General features: G+C 39.3%; 1 non-coding gene and 1 pseudogene across 1 annotated transcript; one reads left to right on the top strand and one right to left on the bottom strand.

Annotated features, from left to right (window-relative positions):
- The first annotated feature begins 969 nt into the window (after positions 1-969).
- LOC148580142 (small nucleolar RNA R71) lies at positions 970-1071 on the top strand (annotated as a pseudogene).
- Positions 1072-12776: 11705 nt separating this feature from the next.
- LOC148580141 (small nucleolar RNA R71) lies at positions 12777-12883 on the bottom strand. The gene has a single exon (XR_015896250.1). It is a non-coding gene; the product is annotated as a small nucleolar RNA R71 (small nucleolar RNA).
- Positions 12884-17925: the final 5042 nt, after the last annotated feature.

Genomic DNA, 17925 nt, shown 5'->3' with positions numbered 1-17925 from the left:
GGTTTCTTGGTGATCCTCTTCCTGTTTCTCTGCTGATGTGTCTCCAGGTTGTTCTAATGGTTTGTTCAGCTTTTCCTCAGTCCCTTTATCACTTGTAGTGACCATCTTGCAGTCTTCCCATATTACTTTCTTTGCTTCACCTCTCGGGTTTTTCTCTGTGTCACTTGGGAAGCTGTCAGTGGGTTTGGGAATCTTCTCAGAGAGGTATCCCACTTGAAATTCTAGCCTCTGAATGGTGTCTCCCTGGTTTTTGAGATTAGCTCACACCTCCTCTTTGAACACCTTGTTATCTTGGATTTCCTTACATATGCCTTCAAGTAGAGTCTCAATCCTTGATAGTCTTTCTTCCCATGATGGTGAGTTGAGATTGGAGGGATGAGAAGGGCCATTTTGGCTTTGGTATGGATGTTGAGGTGTGTTGTTAGGTGGGTGTTGATATGATCTCTGTGTGGAATGTTGGTGAGCTGCATTGTTGTTGGGGTTGTGGCGTCTCTAATCTTGGCCTTAGTCTTGTTGATTTCCCCACCCAAAGTTTGGGTGGTTCCTCCAACCAGGATTATAAGTCTTGGAGTATAGGTCATGATCACCCTCTGCTTCTTCAATGTAGTTGGCTTGTTCCTGATCACCCTCTGCTTCTTCATTCACTCCTTATTGAGCTGCTGTTGAGGTAGTGATTACTGCTACTTGACTCATCTCCATCTTCTTGGTAAGGTCAGCCAGCTGCTTGGTGATCATCTTGTTTTGAGCTAGCAATGCATCCACATTGTTTAGTTCCATTACTCCTCTAGTGTTGCCTCTTTCAAAAGCATAGAAGTACTCATTCTCAGCTACAGTCTCAATGACATCTATGGCTTCTTCAATGGTCTTCTTCTTATTTAGAGATCCCCCAGATGAGTGGTCTACTGCCTTCTTTGATTTATAAGAAAGACCTTCATAGAAAATGTGTAACTGCACCCATTCATTGGACATATCTGGTGGGCACCTTCTTGTCAGATCCCTAAACCTCTCCCATGCTTCATATAGAGTCTCACCATCTTGTTGCCTGAAAGTTTGAACCTCAGCTCTCAACCTGTTGATTCTTTGAGGAGGATAGAATCTCGCCAAGAATTTGTTTACTACATCTTCCCAGGTTGTTAAGCTTTCCTTCGGGAAGGATTTCGGCCATTTAGATGCCTTGTCCTTGAGTGAGAAGGGGAATAGAAGCAGTCTATAGGTGTCAGGATGAACACCATTAGACTTCACAGTATCACAGATCCTCAGGAAGGTGGTTAGATGTTGATTGGGGTCTTCTTGGACACCCCCTCCGAATGAACAGTTGTTCTGAACAAGGGTGATGAGCTGTGGCTTAAGTTCAAAGTTATTGGCATGTATGGTTGGCTTTTGGATGCTACTTCTACAGTTTCCTGGGTTTGGATTGATGTAAGATCCCAGAACTCTTCTCTCTTGCCCAACATGATGCACTGGGCCTTCTCTGCCATGGTTGTGAGCTTCGTCTTCATGATGGTTCTCCATATTCTCATCCATGTCTGGTTCAAAATACTCCTCTTCTTCCTCCGTACCAACTACTCTCTTTCCTCTTGCTCCCCTCCTTAATCTAAGGAAGGTCTTCTCAGGTTCAGAATTAAAGAAAGTTGAAGCCCCGCTTCTTCTACCTGTCATACAACCAACAAGGTAAAAGCAAGAAGGGGGTAGATGTAGAGAGTATTCTTGTTAGAAATGCTGTTAGTGTGAGTGATGCAATATATCAAACAGTTAGTGGGTTAGTGAACTGAATTGTAAATAACTAAGAAAAAGGTAGGGGAAAAGGAAGAAAACAGCTAAACTGAAAGTGAATTACTCAAATGAAATCAAACAAAATAAAAAAATGCTCAATCTAGTTATCCACCAATTTAATCATTGTTGATGCAAAATCAATCCCCGGCAACGGCGCCATAAACTTCATGCACGAAAACTTGTCTCTCAACAAATTTCCCTCGGCAAGTATACCGAATTGTCGTCAAGTAAAAACTCACAATAGAGTGAGGTCGAATCCCACAGGGATTGATTGGTCAATCAACTTTAATTAGAGGAATGTTCTAGTTGAGCTAAGCAGAATTTGATGTGAGAGTTGCAGGAAATTAAATGGCAGAAAGTAAATAGCAGAAAATATAAATGCTGGGAATAAAGAGCTGAATATAAATGACGTAAAGTAAATTGCAGCATCTTAAATGGGGAATGGGGAATTTAGCATGAAAGTAAATTGCAAAAATTAAAGAGAATGGGTAAGATCAGAAATGGGGGATTCATTGGGCTTAGGAGATGTTGCATTCTCCGGATCAAGTTCATTTTCATCTCTTCCTCAATCAATGCATTCATTGATCTCCTTGGCAATCTTAAGTAATTGAACTCCAATTCCTTGGTAATTCAATCTCTCAAATCTTGATCAATAGCCAATTCCTTGGTCTAATTGCTCATGAGAAGAGATGAAGTATGGTCACTGATTATACCACATGTATTTCCAAATCAAAGTGTTGGTAGGATTATATGTCACTATATCCATCCAGACCCCAATTTGGTCCAACATGAGAAAGCATTTCTAGCATGATCTCTTCATTCCTCTTCCAAGGTTCTGAAGAGATCCAAGTATGAATAGCTTCTTTTCCAAGACAACTACCCAATTGGATGAAGATTGAAAGCTTTCTAGTAAAATCAAGAGAAAAGAAAGAAGAAGAATAATGAAAACTATTATTGATCCATCAATTTACAACAGAGCTCCCTAACCCAATGAAAGGGGTTTAGTTGTTCATGGCTCTGGGAATGGAAAACAAAGATGGAGAATGCATTATGAAAAGTAAAACTAGAAGTTGCAGAGAAAGTAAAATTATACAGAGAGTAGTCCTCTCAATTCCCAAAAGCTCTTTTCTAGTTCAAAACTTCTCCTATTTATACTACTCTTCTGATCTTCTAGTTGGCTCTTCAAGTCTTGGATATGGGCCTTTGCATCTTGAGTTGAAGCAGTTATCATCTTTAGTGGGCTCAGCTTCACTTGCAAAGAAAGTGTGCAGTAGACATGGACTTTAGCTTAGGGCGTTAGTGGTGTTAACGTTAAGTGAAAATGTGGGGTCGAGAACGTTAGTGACAATCACCTTTTTCACTAACGTTCCTAACCCAAAATGGTCCACGTTAACTTCAATGTTAGTGGCACTAACGTGACCACTAACGTTGCCTCTTGGCCCTTCACAAACGTTACTGGGGTTTACCTTTCCCAATAACGTTGAGAGTACCCCTTTCTCCTTACGTTAGAGTTCATGTTAGTATAGTTAACGTGACCTTTAACGTAGGCTTGCCAAATCTTCGAGAGCGTTAGTGACACCTACCTTTTTTACTAACGCTCTCAAACGCCCCTTTCCCACGTTATTGCCTCACATTAATTACATTAACGTGACCACTAACGTGGTGTTGATTGCCATCTCCAACGTTAGTGACAAAGGTGAGTGTCACTAACGTTAGCTCATCCTTGCTCCTTCCACGTTAGAGTTCACGTTAACTAAGTTAACGTGGCTCTTAACGTAGCCAATATGGGCTTAGTCCAACGTTAGTGACAAAGGTGAGTGTCACTAACGTTGGCATTGTCTTCCTCTTCCACGTTAGAGTTCACGTTAATTGAGTTAACATGACTCTTAACGTGGCCAATTGCCCTTTTGGAGCGTTAGTGGCACTCACTTTTACCACTAATGCTTGGAGCTTCCTTTTCCTCCACGTTAACTACCACGTTAATGTAGTAAACGTGGTAATTATCGTGGGCTATGATGGCTTTGAAGACGTTATTGGCGATCACTTTTCTCATTAACGTTGCAAGCTAGCTCCCATTCCACGTTAGTGGTCACGTTAGTTAGACTAACGTGGCTACTAACGTGGCTTTTTCTTGCTTCCTTTGTCCTGAAATTAAGCAAATAAAGTGCATCAAAGCTATAATCCAAGTTATGAGTCATGCATCATCCAATTTGTCATTAAATTCATGCATAATTCTCATGAAATCATATAAAATTCACAATGTTTGCTTGAATCAAGATGTAAGTGAAATTCTATCCAAAATTTGCTTATTTCCTAAGAAAATGCATGAAACTACCCAAAAACTGTAAAAAAAGGTCAGTGAAACTGGCCAAAATGCACTGGCATCAAGAGGATTAATAATTAGCAATTTGAAGGCCAAAGAAACATGTTTTCAATCATAGCACAAAATCAGGAAGGAAAACGTAAAACATGCGATTAGTATGAATAAGTGGGTAAAGAGTTGATAAAAACCACTCAATTGAGCACAAGATAAACCATAAAATAGTAGTTTATCAAGTGTAGAACCACTTCCTTGCCTTTCCCTCAAGAGAAAATGGGAAGGCGATCAGCCAAATAGTAGTCTCATCTGCACCATGACGCCTAACAGTAGAACAGGTTGTCTGAAAATCCCTGAGGTGCTTTATAGGCTCCTAAGCAGGTAAGCCATGAAACTTAGGTGTTAGGTTGATTAGCGAAGTCTTCAGTTCAAAATCTGCAGCCAGATTTGGGTGATGCACTAGATACAGTTGCAGGGTGAAGTCTAGGGCTCCAGCTTCCTGGAGAGTAATTCTCCTGGGCTCTGCCAATGTCACCTGCACGTAAATCAACCGAATCAGTAGTAGATGAGCTTGTTTCTTCCTCAAATGACAGTTCAGATTTGCTCTCAGATTTCCTCAAATGACAATTCACCGCCCTCAGAGGCTAACTGACGCCGAGCTCGCCTAATACGTGAAAGATTTCTTTCGATTGCAGGATCAAATGCGGCTAAGCTCGAATCAGGCAGTGAACGCGTCATTCAACGAAAGAAATATACAGCTCATGGTAATAAAACAAAATAAATAATAAAAAAATGCAAATAAATATATTCCAACCAATAAGTTAGCACACCGTTGCAACTCTCCGGCAACGGCGCCAAAATTTGACGTGGTGGAAATTGGCCGATTAAGAAATTAATATAAGAAATACGTTGCAAGTACAGTTCTTAACCAGCAAAAATCCACTTATCAATTTAGAAGAGTTATCACTGATTTAAGAATAAAATACTGGGAGTATGAATCCCAGGTCGTCTCCCAACGAGTTGACAAAAGAGTGCTATTTTATTAGTCAGAGGTTTTCCGAGAATTTTTGAGAGTTGAAGAACAAAAAAATAAATGATTGAGGATTTATATAATCAAATAAAAGCCTTAACCGGAGGTAGATTAATTGAAAGTTCTATCCTTGTTGGGTTTTCTCAAGTGGAGTATCAAGAGGTTGTTATTTTCACTTAGTTAACCCTTACTAAATAAAGGAAAGTCAAGTGATTGAGCTAACTCTTACTCGCAAGTCCTAATCCTCTCCCTTGGGAAGGATTAGCGTTAGTGAATAGAGAATTAGCCAATAACTTCTAATTTGACTAATCACTTGAGCATTTGATGAGTGGATTTTTGACGATCTAGAATTCACAAATGAATTCTCGTTGCAAGTATAGTTTCTAAACCAAACAATAATCCTTTCATGCAAAAGATTGTTTATCACAAGTACAAACCCCTAAATTAATAAACCGAAGTATTGGAACCTCGGGTCGTTCTCCCTAGGAATTGCAATGAAGTGTCTTGTTATTGGTTATGAGGTATGTTTGGGGTTTTTGAGATTTTAGACAAGAAATATAAATGCAATGAAAATAAACTAACAACTACAAAGGTCTTGGCAAAGGTTGGTAGTCAAGGATATCTATCCTTATCACTAACCACAACATGAGAATTGACAATGATCAATCCCACTAAGTCATCCCCTAACTAGTAGTAGAGGAAAGTCAAGTGAGCTATATCAATCCAAGTCCATAAGTCCTAGTTCTCCACCAAATCAATTAGTGAGATCTAGAGTTAATGGCTCCCAATCGTCAATCACTTGGACATTAGTGACTCAAGAGTTCCTAAGTTACCTTCCTAAGCCAAGAGGAACAAAAATCTAACTCACAACTAAAGGGAGCATTTTAACAAACACATAGAAGGCAATAAAGGCAAAACATTATTAATTGCAAGAATTAAAGGAATCTACAACTACAAAAGTAAGAGATTAACAATAGAAAAGGAGAACAATTATGAAACAACAAAGAACTTACCAATTGCATTGAAGAAGGAATGTAGATCTACAACAAAGTATAGGAACAACATAAAGGACATTACAACAAAGGAATAGAAGAGTAATGATTGCAACAACAAGGAATTGAGAAGCAAAAGTAGAAGAAAGCATGAATTAAACCCTAGATCTAAGAACTTAACCTAAACCTAATCCTAATCCTAATCCTAATTCTAGAGAGAAGTGGGAGCTTCTCTCTCTAAAACTAACTCTAAACTAATCCTAATGTGAACGAATGAACAAAAGAATGAAAAGTTCCCAATTCCCTTCAATCATTGGTCTTTTAAAGCACTTCTGGCGCCAAAGTCAGTTCCAAATTGGGCCAGAGCCTCCTCAGAAATCGCCAGGCACGTTTTCACTCAAAAAGTCACGTGCGGCATCGGCGCGTACGCGTACAGTGCACGTACGCGGCGATGGAACATTACGCGATCCACGCGTAGGCTCATAGTGCGCGCGCGCGCCATGGGCTTTTTTCCAAATCTTTGGCTTTTCATGATTTCTCCACTTTGCATGCTTTCCTCTCTATTCCTTTGATCCATTTCTAGCCTTTTCAACCTGAAATCACTTAACAAACAAATCAAGGCATCTAGTAGAATCAAAGGTAAATCAAGATTTAACAATTAAGGGCCTAAAAAACACATTTTCACATTTAAGCACAAACTAGGAGACAATCATAAAACCATGCTATTTCATTGAATAAATGTGGGTAAAAGGTTATAAAATCCCCTAAATCAAGCACAAGATAAACCCTCCAAATGGGGTTTATCATCCTCCCCACACTTAAACCAAGCATGTCCTCATGCTTAAACCAAGAGAGAGCAAAAGGTATCAACATTTATTCAATGTAAACTAACTAAATGCAATCTTGCTATATGCAACTATCTACATGAATGCAATTGCTTGGCCAAAATAAATCGATTCCCAAGAAACATATATGCATAAGGGCTAAGGACTAGCAAGTCTAATCCACAATTGAATTGAGTTATTAAATATTTTTACAAACTTGCAAGAAGAGATGATCATAGGTGAAAAAATGTAATTGAGCAATCGAACCCTCACCGGATGTGTTTGCACTCTATTTGCTCAAGTGTTTAGGGTTGGTTCACTCAATTCTCCCCTATTTCATGCTTTCTAAGATTTATTTTTCTTCTAACAATCAACATATATTTCATGCATGCATACACATATCATGAAGTCTTTTCCATGGGTTGTAATGGGGCTAGGGTTAAGGTAGGATGCATATTTAGTCAAGTGAGCTTAAAATTTGAATCTTTGATAAGCCTAGACTTCCACCTAACCTATGATAACCTATACAATTCAAAGCTAACCTAACTACCCATTTTTCACTTTTTTCACATACTCATGCATTCTTTCCTTTATCATAACTCATATGCATTGACTTTATTGAGCTTCACTTTTCCTTGGGGCATTTTGTCCACTTTTTGTTACTTTTTTTCTTCTTTTTCTTTCTTTTTCTAATTTTTTTCTTTTCTTTTTTTGATATATTATTATTTTTTTACTTTCTTTCTTTTTTTTTTCTCATTTTTTTTCTTTTCTTTTTGCTTTGCAATAAAATATATACAAAAGCATCAATGCATATGGTTTTACATTTATTACATATGAGCATGTACCCAATTCCCGATATTTGCAATAAAAAAATAAAACTACCCTTTTATTCACCCAATGTCCCAAGGTTCCCACACTTGAATGATACACACACACTAGCCTAAGCTAATCAAAGATCTAAAAAAAGGAAATTTATTATTTTTCGCTTTAAGGCTTGTAATGTGCTAAATTAAGAACAAGTGGGTTAATCGTAGGCTCAAATTCGGCTAACAATGGAAGATAGAAGGTGAGGCTATTTGGGTAAGTTAGCTAAATGAAATGATGACCTCAATCATATAAATGCATGAATACACAAAATAACAGACATAAAGAATCAAACAAATCAAAGATTACAATCATAGAAAGAGAATAATTACACACAAGAAGGAAAATAAGTGGTTATAAGATGTAACCACACCATTAAGCTCAAATCTCACTTGCTTGTGTTCTTAGCTCAAAACATGTTCCACAATATATATAATTCAAGCAAGTTCTATGAAAAGTTTTCACTCAAATCAATTGAGGTGCCCTATGGATAGAAATCTTGAAAAATTTTATTATTTTGACTAAGCTTATTATGTATATATATGCCAAATTAAGAAAATACAAGTAAAAATCCTAAAACCTAAAATGAAATACAAAAGTGTTGGGATTAGAAATTTGTCACCCATAATCGCCGATTGGTCAGACGACCTCCCCACACTTAAAAGTTTGCACCGTCCTCGGTGCACTCAAAGATAAGCAAGAGGGTACGGCGACTTTCCGGATTGCCACCTTCAGCTGGTAGATCAACCGGTGCTACGTTTTCTTTGCTTCTGCTTCCATTTTTGCTTATGGTGCATCACGCATAAAAAATAGAAAATAACACCATAAGATGAGAAAATACAAAGCAAGGAAGCATACATTGTTGGGATGAGGTAAATCACTAGAATTGAGTGAGTGAATTAGTGTGACATTAATGACAAATAGTGAATTCTAAATTGCGCCTTTTAGAACACACATTAGCATGAAAAGCGATGTCACAAAAGAAGCATGCACTTCACTTATTCTAGTATGCTTGAGATGCTTTAAGTAAACTTGTAAGGTAAAACAAGCATTAAAGAAGCATGAGAGCATTCAAGCTAAAAGCATATGGATGCATATGATCATGAAATACAATGCATTAAGGTAAATACACAACATCCATCGAGAAGTTGCCTAATCGAGAAAAAAGGATTCCAATTACATGGTGGCCAAATCATGCAATTCATAAAGAGTTACAAGTTCGAAGGCAATTCTCATCACTTGGTATTCTCAAAAGGTAAGCATGAAAAACTTAAAACCAAGTAGCAAATGATAACCTCAACAATAGAGTCCAACAATGAATATCAAAAACAATTATGCTAAGATAGCATGCAATTAGGAATAGGCAGCAATATATATCAACAAAAGTAATAATCCAACACTTATAATGAAAAAGAAAAAATGAAATGAAAGTAAACTAAGCAACTAACTAACTAACCTAGCTAACTAAAAGAAGTGGTATGGATGGTGTTTGGAAGTGTTGGAGGAGGATAGGAGAAGGGAAAAAGAAAGGGAAAGGAAAGGAATGGAAAGAGAAGAAGAAAGGAAGTGTAGTGAAGGAAGGACATCCGCGCGTACGCATGCATGGCACGCGCGTGCAGATGGTGGTGCAATGGATGTGATGCGTATGTGTGCATGGCGCGTCTACGTCGATGGCTAATTTCGAGAGTGGTACGTACGCGTCATGTACCCGTACGCGCGAGTGGTTTTGTGCGAAAGGCACAATGGGTGCGCAACGTTGGCACAACTCTCGGGTCAATGTAGGGAGGAATGAAATCTTGCAATCCACGCGTACACACACATGGCAGGTGCACGTGGAGGGGCGAAAAGGCTTAATGCACGCGTACGCGTGGATGGTGCTCTGTTTTTCAAAATTTTTCTATGTTTTTGCACCAATCCAAGCATTCCAAACCTCCAAACAGCTACCAAAACACCATAAAACCTTGTTTAACATGCTAAACTATCAACTAAACTCAACAAATCAATTAAAACATAAATTTAAACTACTTCTACCATTATTTAGAAAAGAGAAAATGAAAAGGTGTTACAATGGTGGGGTGTCTCCCACCTAGCACTTGATGCCAGGGCATTTTGGCCAGTTTCACTGACCTTTTCTTTACTGTTTTAGGGTAGTTTCATGCATTTTCTTAAGCAAATAAGCAAGTTTTCGGTAGATATTCACTTACATCTTGATTCAAGCAAACATTGTGAACTTTACATGATTTCATAAGAATTATGCATGAATTTAATGACAAATTGGATAATGCACGATCTCATGACTTGGAATAGAGCTTTGATGCACTTTAATTGCTTGATTTCAGGACAAAGGAAGCAAGGAAGAACCACGTTAGTAGCCACGTTAGTCTAATTAACGTGACCACTAATGTGGAATGGGAGCTAGCTTGCAACGTTAATGAGAAAAGTAATCGCCAATAACGCCTTCGAAAGCCATTATAGCCCACGTTAGTTGTCACGTTAATTACATTAACGTTGAAGCTAACGTGGAAGAGAAATTGATGGACCAACGTTAGTGACACTCACTTTTATCACTAACGTTGGAGATGGCAATCACCACCACGTTAGTGGTCACGTTAATCTAATTAACGTGAACTCTAACGTGGGAAGGAGGGGCGTTTGGAGCGTTAGTGACAAAGTTAAGTATCACTAACGCTCTCAAAGAATAGGCAAGTCCACGTTAAAGGTCACGTTAGCTATACTAACGTGAACTCTAACGTGGGAAAAAGGGGCAATAAGTAGCATTATTGGAAAAGGTGAATGCCAATAACGTTTGCGAAGGACCAAGAGGCAACGTTAGTGGTCACGTTAGTGCCACTAACGTTGAAGTTAACGTGAATCAATTCTGGCTTGGAACGTTAGTGAAAAAGGTGATCGTCACTAACGTTCTCGAAACCACACTTTCACTTAACGTTAACACCACCAACGTCCAAACTAACGTCCATGCCTAACTCACACTTTCTCTGCAAGCAAACCTGAGCCCACTAAAGAGTGTAACTGCTTCAACTAAAGATCCAAAGGCCCATATCCAAGACTTGAAGAAGCCAACTAGAAGATCAGAAGAGTAGTATATATAGGAGTAGTTTTGAACTAGTAAGGGAGCTTTTGGCATTTTGTGGAGAACTACACTTTGTATATTTTACTTTCCCTGCACATTCTAGTATGAGTTTTCAGAATGTATTTTTCATTTAAGCTTTCCATTCCCAGAGCTATGAACAACTAATCCACTTTCATTGGATTAGGGAGCTCTGTTGTAATTTGATGGATCAATAATAGTTTTCATTATTCTTCTTCTTTCTTTTCTCTTGATTTTACTAGAAAGCTTTCAATCTTCATCCAATTGGGTAGTTGTCTTAGAAAAGAAGCTATTCATACTTGGATCTCTTCGGACCTTGGAAGAGGAATGAAGAGATCATGCTAGAAATGCTTTCTCATGTTGGACCAAATTGGGGTTTGGATGGATATGGTGACATATAATCCTACCAACACTTGGATTTGGGAATACATGTGGTATAATCAGTGACCATACTTCATCTCTTCTCATGAGCAATTAGACCAAGGAATTGGCTATTGATCAAGATTTGAGAGATTGGGTTGCCAAGGAATTGGAATCCAATCACTTAAGATTTCCAAGGAGATCAATGAATGCATTGATTGAAGAAGAGATGAGAATGAATTTGATCCGGAGAATACAACATCTCATGAGCCCAATGAATCCCTCACTTCTGATCTTACCCATTCTCTTTACTTTCTGCCATTTACCTTCATGTTCATTTCCCCAAATCCCCATTTAAGATTCTGCAATTTACTTTCCGTCATTTACATTCCGTCATTTACTTCCAGCAATTACATTTTCTATTTTTTACTTTCCCGCCATTTACTTTTCTGCAAATCTCAACTCAATTCCTTCTTAGCTCAACTAGAACATTCCTCTGATTAAAGTTGCTTGACCAATCAATCCCTGTGGGATTTGACCCCACTCTATTGTGAATTTTTACTTGACGACAATTCGGTATACTTGCCGAGGGAAAATTGTTGAGAGACAAGTTTCCATGCATCAAGTTTATCGCGCCGTTGCCGGGGATTGATTTTGTATCAACAATGATTAAATTGGTGGATAACTAGATTGAGCATTTTTCTTTTGTTTTATTTAAATTCTGTTTAAGTGATTTACTTTCAGTTTTAGTTATTTTCTTTCCTTTACCCCTTACCCGTTTGTGGTGTTCTCTTATTTGTTGCAATTCAGTTCACTAACCCACTAACTGTTTGACATATTGCATCACTCACACTAACAGCATTTCTGACGAGAATACTTCCTGCATTTGTCTCCTTCTTGCTTGTGCCTTGTTGGTTGTATGACAGGTAGAAGAAGCGGGGCTTCAACTTCCTTTGATTCTGAACCTGAGAGGACCTTCCTTAGACTAAGGAGGGAAGCAAGAGGAAAGAGAGTTGTTAGTGATGAGGAAGAGGAGGAGTATTTTGAACCAGACATGGATGAGAATATGGAGAACCATCATGAAGAAGAGGCTCACAACCATGGCAGAGAAGGTCCAGTGCATCATGCTGGACAAGATAGAAGAGTTCTAGGCTCTTATATCAATCTAAACCCAGGAAACTGTGGAAGTGGCATCCAAAAGCCAACCATACATGCCAATAACTTTGAATTAAAGCCACAGCTCATCACCCTTGTTCAGAACAACTGTTCATTCGGAGGAAGTGTCCAAAAAGACCCCAATCAACATCTAACCACCTTCCTGAGGATATGTGATACTGTGAAGTCTAATGGTGTTCATCCTAACACCTATAGATTGCTTTTATTCCCCTTTTCACTCAAGGACAAAGCATCTAAATGGCTGGAGTCTTTCCCGAAGGAGAGCTTAACAACCTGGGAAGATATGGTGAACAAATTCTTGGTGAGATTCTATCCTCCTCAAAGAATCAACAGGTTGAGAGCTGAGGTACAAACCTTCAGGCAACAAGATGGTGAAACTCTCTATGAAGCATGGGAGAGGTTTAAGGACTTGACAAGAAGGTGCCCGCCAGATATGTTCAATGAATGGGTGCAGTTACATATTTTCTATGAAGGTCTTTCTTATGAATCAAAGAAGGCAGTAGACCACTCATCCGGGGGATCTCTGAACAAGAAGAAGACCATTGAAGAAGCCATAGATATCATTGAGACTGTAGCTGAGAATGACTACTTCTATGCTTTTGAAAGAGGCAACACTAGAGGAGTGATGGAGCTAAGCAAAGTGGATACACTGCTGGCTCAAAACAAGATGATCACCAAGCAGCTGGCTGACCTTACCAAGAAGATGGAAACGAACCAAGTAACAGCAATCACCACCTCATCAGCAGCTCAAGAAGGAGTGAATGCAGAGGCAGAGGGTGATCAGGAACAAGCCAACTACTTTGGGAACTCACCTAGGTAGACCCATGATCCATACTCCAAAACTTATAATCCTGGTTGGAGGAACCACCCAAACTTTGGGTGGGGAAATCAACAAGATCAAGGCCAAGATCAGAGATGTCACAACCCCAACAACAATGCAGCTCACCAACATTCCACACAGAGATCATATCAGCACCCACCTAACAACACTTCTCAACATCCATATCAAAACCAAAATGGCCCTTCTCATCCCTCCAATCTCAACTCACCATCATCCAAAGATAGACTCTCAAGGATTGAGACTCTACTTGAAGGCATATGTAAGGAAATCCAAGATAACAAGGTGTTCAAGGAGGAGGTGCTAGCCAATATCAAAAACCAGGGAGACACCATCAAGAGGCTAGAATTTCAAGTGGGATACCTCTCTATGAAGATTCCTAAACCTACTGACAGCTTTCCAAGTGACACAGAGAAAAACCCGAGAGGTGAAGCAAAGAAAGTAAGATGGCAAGAATGCAAGATGGTTACTATAAGTGATAAGGAGACTGAGGAAGAGCTGAACAAACCATTCGTACAACCTAGAGACACCTCAGTAGAGAAGCAGGAAGAGGGTCACTAAGAAACCAAAATTACACAGAAGGAGATTCTGAAACTCTATCCACCTTTTCCCCAAAGACTCAAGGGTGGTGTAGAAAAGAGAATATACTCAAAGTTCCTTGATATGTTTGCATCTCTCCATGTAAACATACCATTCATCAAGGCTCTCCAACAAATGCCCTCATACATTAAGTGTATGAAGGAGCTGCTGACCAGGAAAAGCTCACTCAAAGGAGGGCAAACAATAGTGATGAATAAGGAGTGCAGTGCTCTCATTCAACAAGAGTTGCCTACAAAAAGGAAGGATCCAGGGAGTTTTCACATCCCCTGTGCCATAGGAGAAACAGTAATTGATAAGGGACTCTGTGATCTGAGAGCAAGCATTAATTTAATGCCTCTATCCCTCATGAAGAAGCTGCAGATCAATGAGCTAATGCCCACAGATGTAGTTATTAGGTCGGCTGACAAAACTCAAAAACAAGCAGTAGGAGTGGTTGAAAACGTGTTGGTAAAGGTTGGGAACTACTTCCTTCCTACAGACTTTGTCATATTGGAAATGGAAGAAAGTAACCTCCATCCAATCATATTGGGAAGACCATTTCTGGCTACAGCCAGAGCGCTTATAGATGTGGAGCGAAGAGAGCTAATCCTGAGGATACATGATGAACAACTCGCATTCAATGTCTTCAAACCCTCACAAGAAGCAGATCAAGAAAACAAGGAACCAAGGGAAGAACATGACAAGGCACTGGTGGAAGAAACAAGCATTGAAACACAAGCTGTACACCTGGGAATCCCTTTGGCTGGTAAGCAAAACAGTCAGAAGGTACCACAGCTAAAGGAAATCCAAGAGGAACCAAAACCACTAGATTCATATGAGACCAGCAACAAAATTTTTTTGGAAAAAGAGGCCACAAAGAGCAAGGCAACATTAAAAGAAACAAAGAAGAAGGCACCAAGGAGATGGAGGAACAAGAAGATCCCTACAGAGGATTTCTCTCCAGGGGATAAAGTGATCTCAGCTTATCTCCCAGTTATCCCACCTCATCTCCCTACCATCCCATCTCAGATGCCTAGAGTTTTCACCATCAACAGAATTCTCTCATTAGAACACGTGGAGATCCTTAACGAAGCCAATGGAGATAGATTCACTGCAAGGGGGGAAGATTTGAAGCATTACCAACCACCCTGACAAAGGCAGAACGTCAAGCTAGTGACGCTAAAGAAGCGCTTCATGGGAGGCAACCCATGTTTTATATGCTTTTAAAGTAGTTAATAATGCAAGGTTCATGCATTCCAAATCAACTTTGACATATACTTGAATGAATCCTTTTATGCAACATATAGTGAAGAACAAGTTTGGTGTTCAAGGCACACTAAGAGGACATGAATGTAATTCATATCATGTTACTCTTAGAACCTTGAACAAATCTTTTTACACCACATGGCTACAAACTAAGTTTAGTGTCACCAATGTTGCATACATGGATAACTAAATAGTTAGTTGGTTTGCATTCATGAATAGCACTTAGTCATTTAAAAACAAAAATTTTAAAAAGTAGTTATTCTTTCCTTTTTTTTTTTTAAATTTTGCCGCCATTATCCAAAAAGTTATTAATAACATTCTTTTTTTAGGGAAAATGAAGGGTAGTTTGGAAGGAATTGATGGGACAATTAAAGAAGGAGGGTTCGGCCACTTCAAAAAGAGGGGACTATACACATGTCTTCAAGGGGAATGCATTGAGAAATATTGCCATGCAGCATTGGAAGAATGACACACTTGGAAATCGAACTAACCCCATCATAAAGTTGATGATCCTTGTGCTTATCCCATGCTAAACCTTATCCGTTCATCATACACCAACACCATCAATCCACACCTTTCATTTACTCACCACTTTTCTATATAAGTGGTTCTTATTCCATACCCCCTTCACATTCCAATTCCCATTCATTGTACTTCTCACTTTCGAAACCCAACACCTCTTACCCCATCAAAGATACTCTCACCAATCATCCATACATTTACAAATTCAAATTCAGAAGTCACTTATGGCCTCATCCAGCTCTAAAAGACGAAAGGGGAAGGAGCCTATGGAGCAACGCCCTTTTGATGAAAAGAAGTTTAGAACCTCTCACCATGCACTTCAATTTGGGTGGATGGCTGCTAAGGAGATTATATATGAGCTAGGCTTTCAAGTCAAGAAAACTGAGTGCCCCAAAATTTTGGAGAAAGTGGAAAAAAGAAGATGGGAGCTCCTTACTGATCCGGTCACTAAAGTAAATGCAACCCTTGTAAGAGAGTTTTATGCAAATGTGGTCTGGTATGATAAGGCAGATGAGTCCTATATAAGTTTTGTAAGAGGAGCAACAGTGGATTTTAGTCCCATGAGCATTATGAGGGCGTTAAAACTAAGAATCATACCATTTGCAGAGGAAAGCTATCACTCCAGAATAGATAGCAGTCCCAATTATGACCAAATTGTGCAAGATATTTACGTGCAAGGAGATGATTGGGTATGAGATCCTCAAAGAAAGTCCAAGTTCATCAAGAGAGGAGACCTTATCCCTGAAGCAAAGGGGTGGTTCAAAATTGAAAGAAGATCCATCCTCTCCGCCGGAAATAACTCAGAGATGAATCTTAAGAGAGTAACAATGGTACAATGTATACTAAAAGGGGGGAGAGATCAAGGTTCATGAACTCATAGCCCAAGGCATTAGGAAGATGGCTGAGAAAAGCGATTCTGGAGGAAAGTTAGGCTACCCCAGTACTATTTTCCGTCTGTGTGACATAACTGGGGTGGTGTTCGAAGATGAGAACCTCGAATGGATAAAAACTGGCATCCCTATACTATTCGCAGATGCATGCTGTTGCATCTCCCCTACCTCAGCAAAGGCTAAGAAAGAGGACAGCCCATCAAGTGGTAGAAGGACAAGACCTAGGGGAGCAAGCCCCAGCCAGTTTGGACATGCACCAATTACAGGAAGCCATTGATGGCTTATCTAGACAATATGTGGAAAATAGAGGGACACAGAGAGAGCTTCAACTACAAATGATGAACCGCCAAGAAGAATCACTCTCTAGATGGATGAATCAACAGGAGGAGTGGCAAAAGCAAATGATGGAACAGCAATTGGAACAAGGGAAACAGTGGGGTAAATCCTTCCACAGGTTGGAACAAAGGCAAGAACAACAACAAGAAGCCATCCAAAAGCTAATCAATATCCAAGTATATCAAGGTGCACACATATATGAGATGCATCGGAAATAAATAGAACAGGCAGAACTCTTCGATGAATACAGGGCATTTTCAGAAGGAGTTAACATGAGTGAGACTGGACATCATGTGAACACTCAAGCGAGGCTAGGATACTTAGTCGGACAACTGCCTATATTGCATCCGAGAATCACAAGATATGAAGAAGTGAAGGATGACTTAGCGCGAGAAGAAAGAGAAAAAGTCGAAAGGAGTCATGAATTAGTAAGAAAAGCACTTGAGGATTGGAAAAGAGCCAGAATGACACGGATACGAGGAAACACAAGTGGACACAAAGAGGACAAACAAGAGGAAGAGCATGGGCAGCCCCGTGAGTAAAAGGTGGTGGAGTTCCCTCTTCGTTTTATCTCTTTGAAGTCTAAATAAGGAAAATCATGTATGAAACAGAACGTGCTTCCATAGTAGCTTAGGAATTTTCAATTCTGTCTCTAATATTTTTCGTTGCTTTTGTCATATGTGTGCTGTCCAAGTTACCTGTTTTCATTTTCATCCTACTTACTTGTATGCTTGCCCTTTGAATTTAATGAAAAAGAATGTTATGAAAAGAAAAACCATAGTGAAGTTCACATTGTGGAGTAAGTTCTCAAGGTCTGTGGTGTGGTAATAGTTTAGCTAAGTTGGTTCACATGTAAGGTATAAGGACACTTATGCATTGAATTACATGCTTGAAACACATTCTATGAGATTAACCGAACAACAAGATCCTAATAAGAAAAAGAAAGAACAATAAAGTAATAAGAAATAAGGCTAGGCACCAATGGTTTAAATCTTGAGGGATGTGTCTGTGGTGATCCTGTACCAAGGATCTGCTTGGATGAATAAGTT

The sequence above is a fragment of the Arachis ipaensis genome, chromosome B10 (assembly GCF_059453495.1).
Source record: "Arachis ipaensis isolate K30076 ecotype BB chromosome B10, ASM5945349v1, whole genome shotgun sequence".
In the NCBI taxonomy this organism is placed as follows: Eukaryota; Viridiplantae; Streptophyta; class Magnoliopsida; order Fabales; family Fabaceae; genus Arachis; species Arachis ipaensis.
The sequence above is the reverse complement of the archived record's forward strand: the minus strand, read 5'-3'. Positions and strand labels throughout refer to the sequence as shown.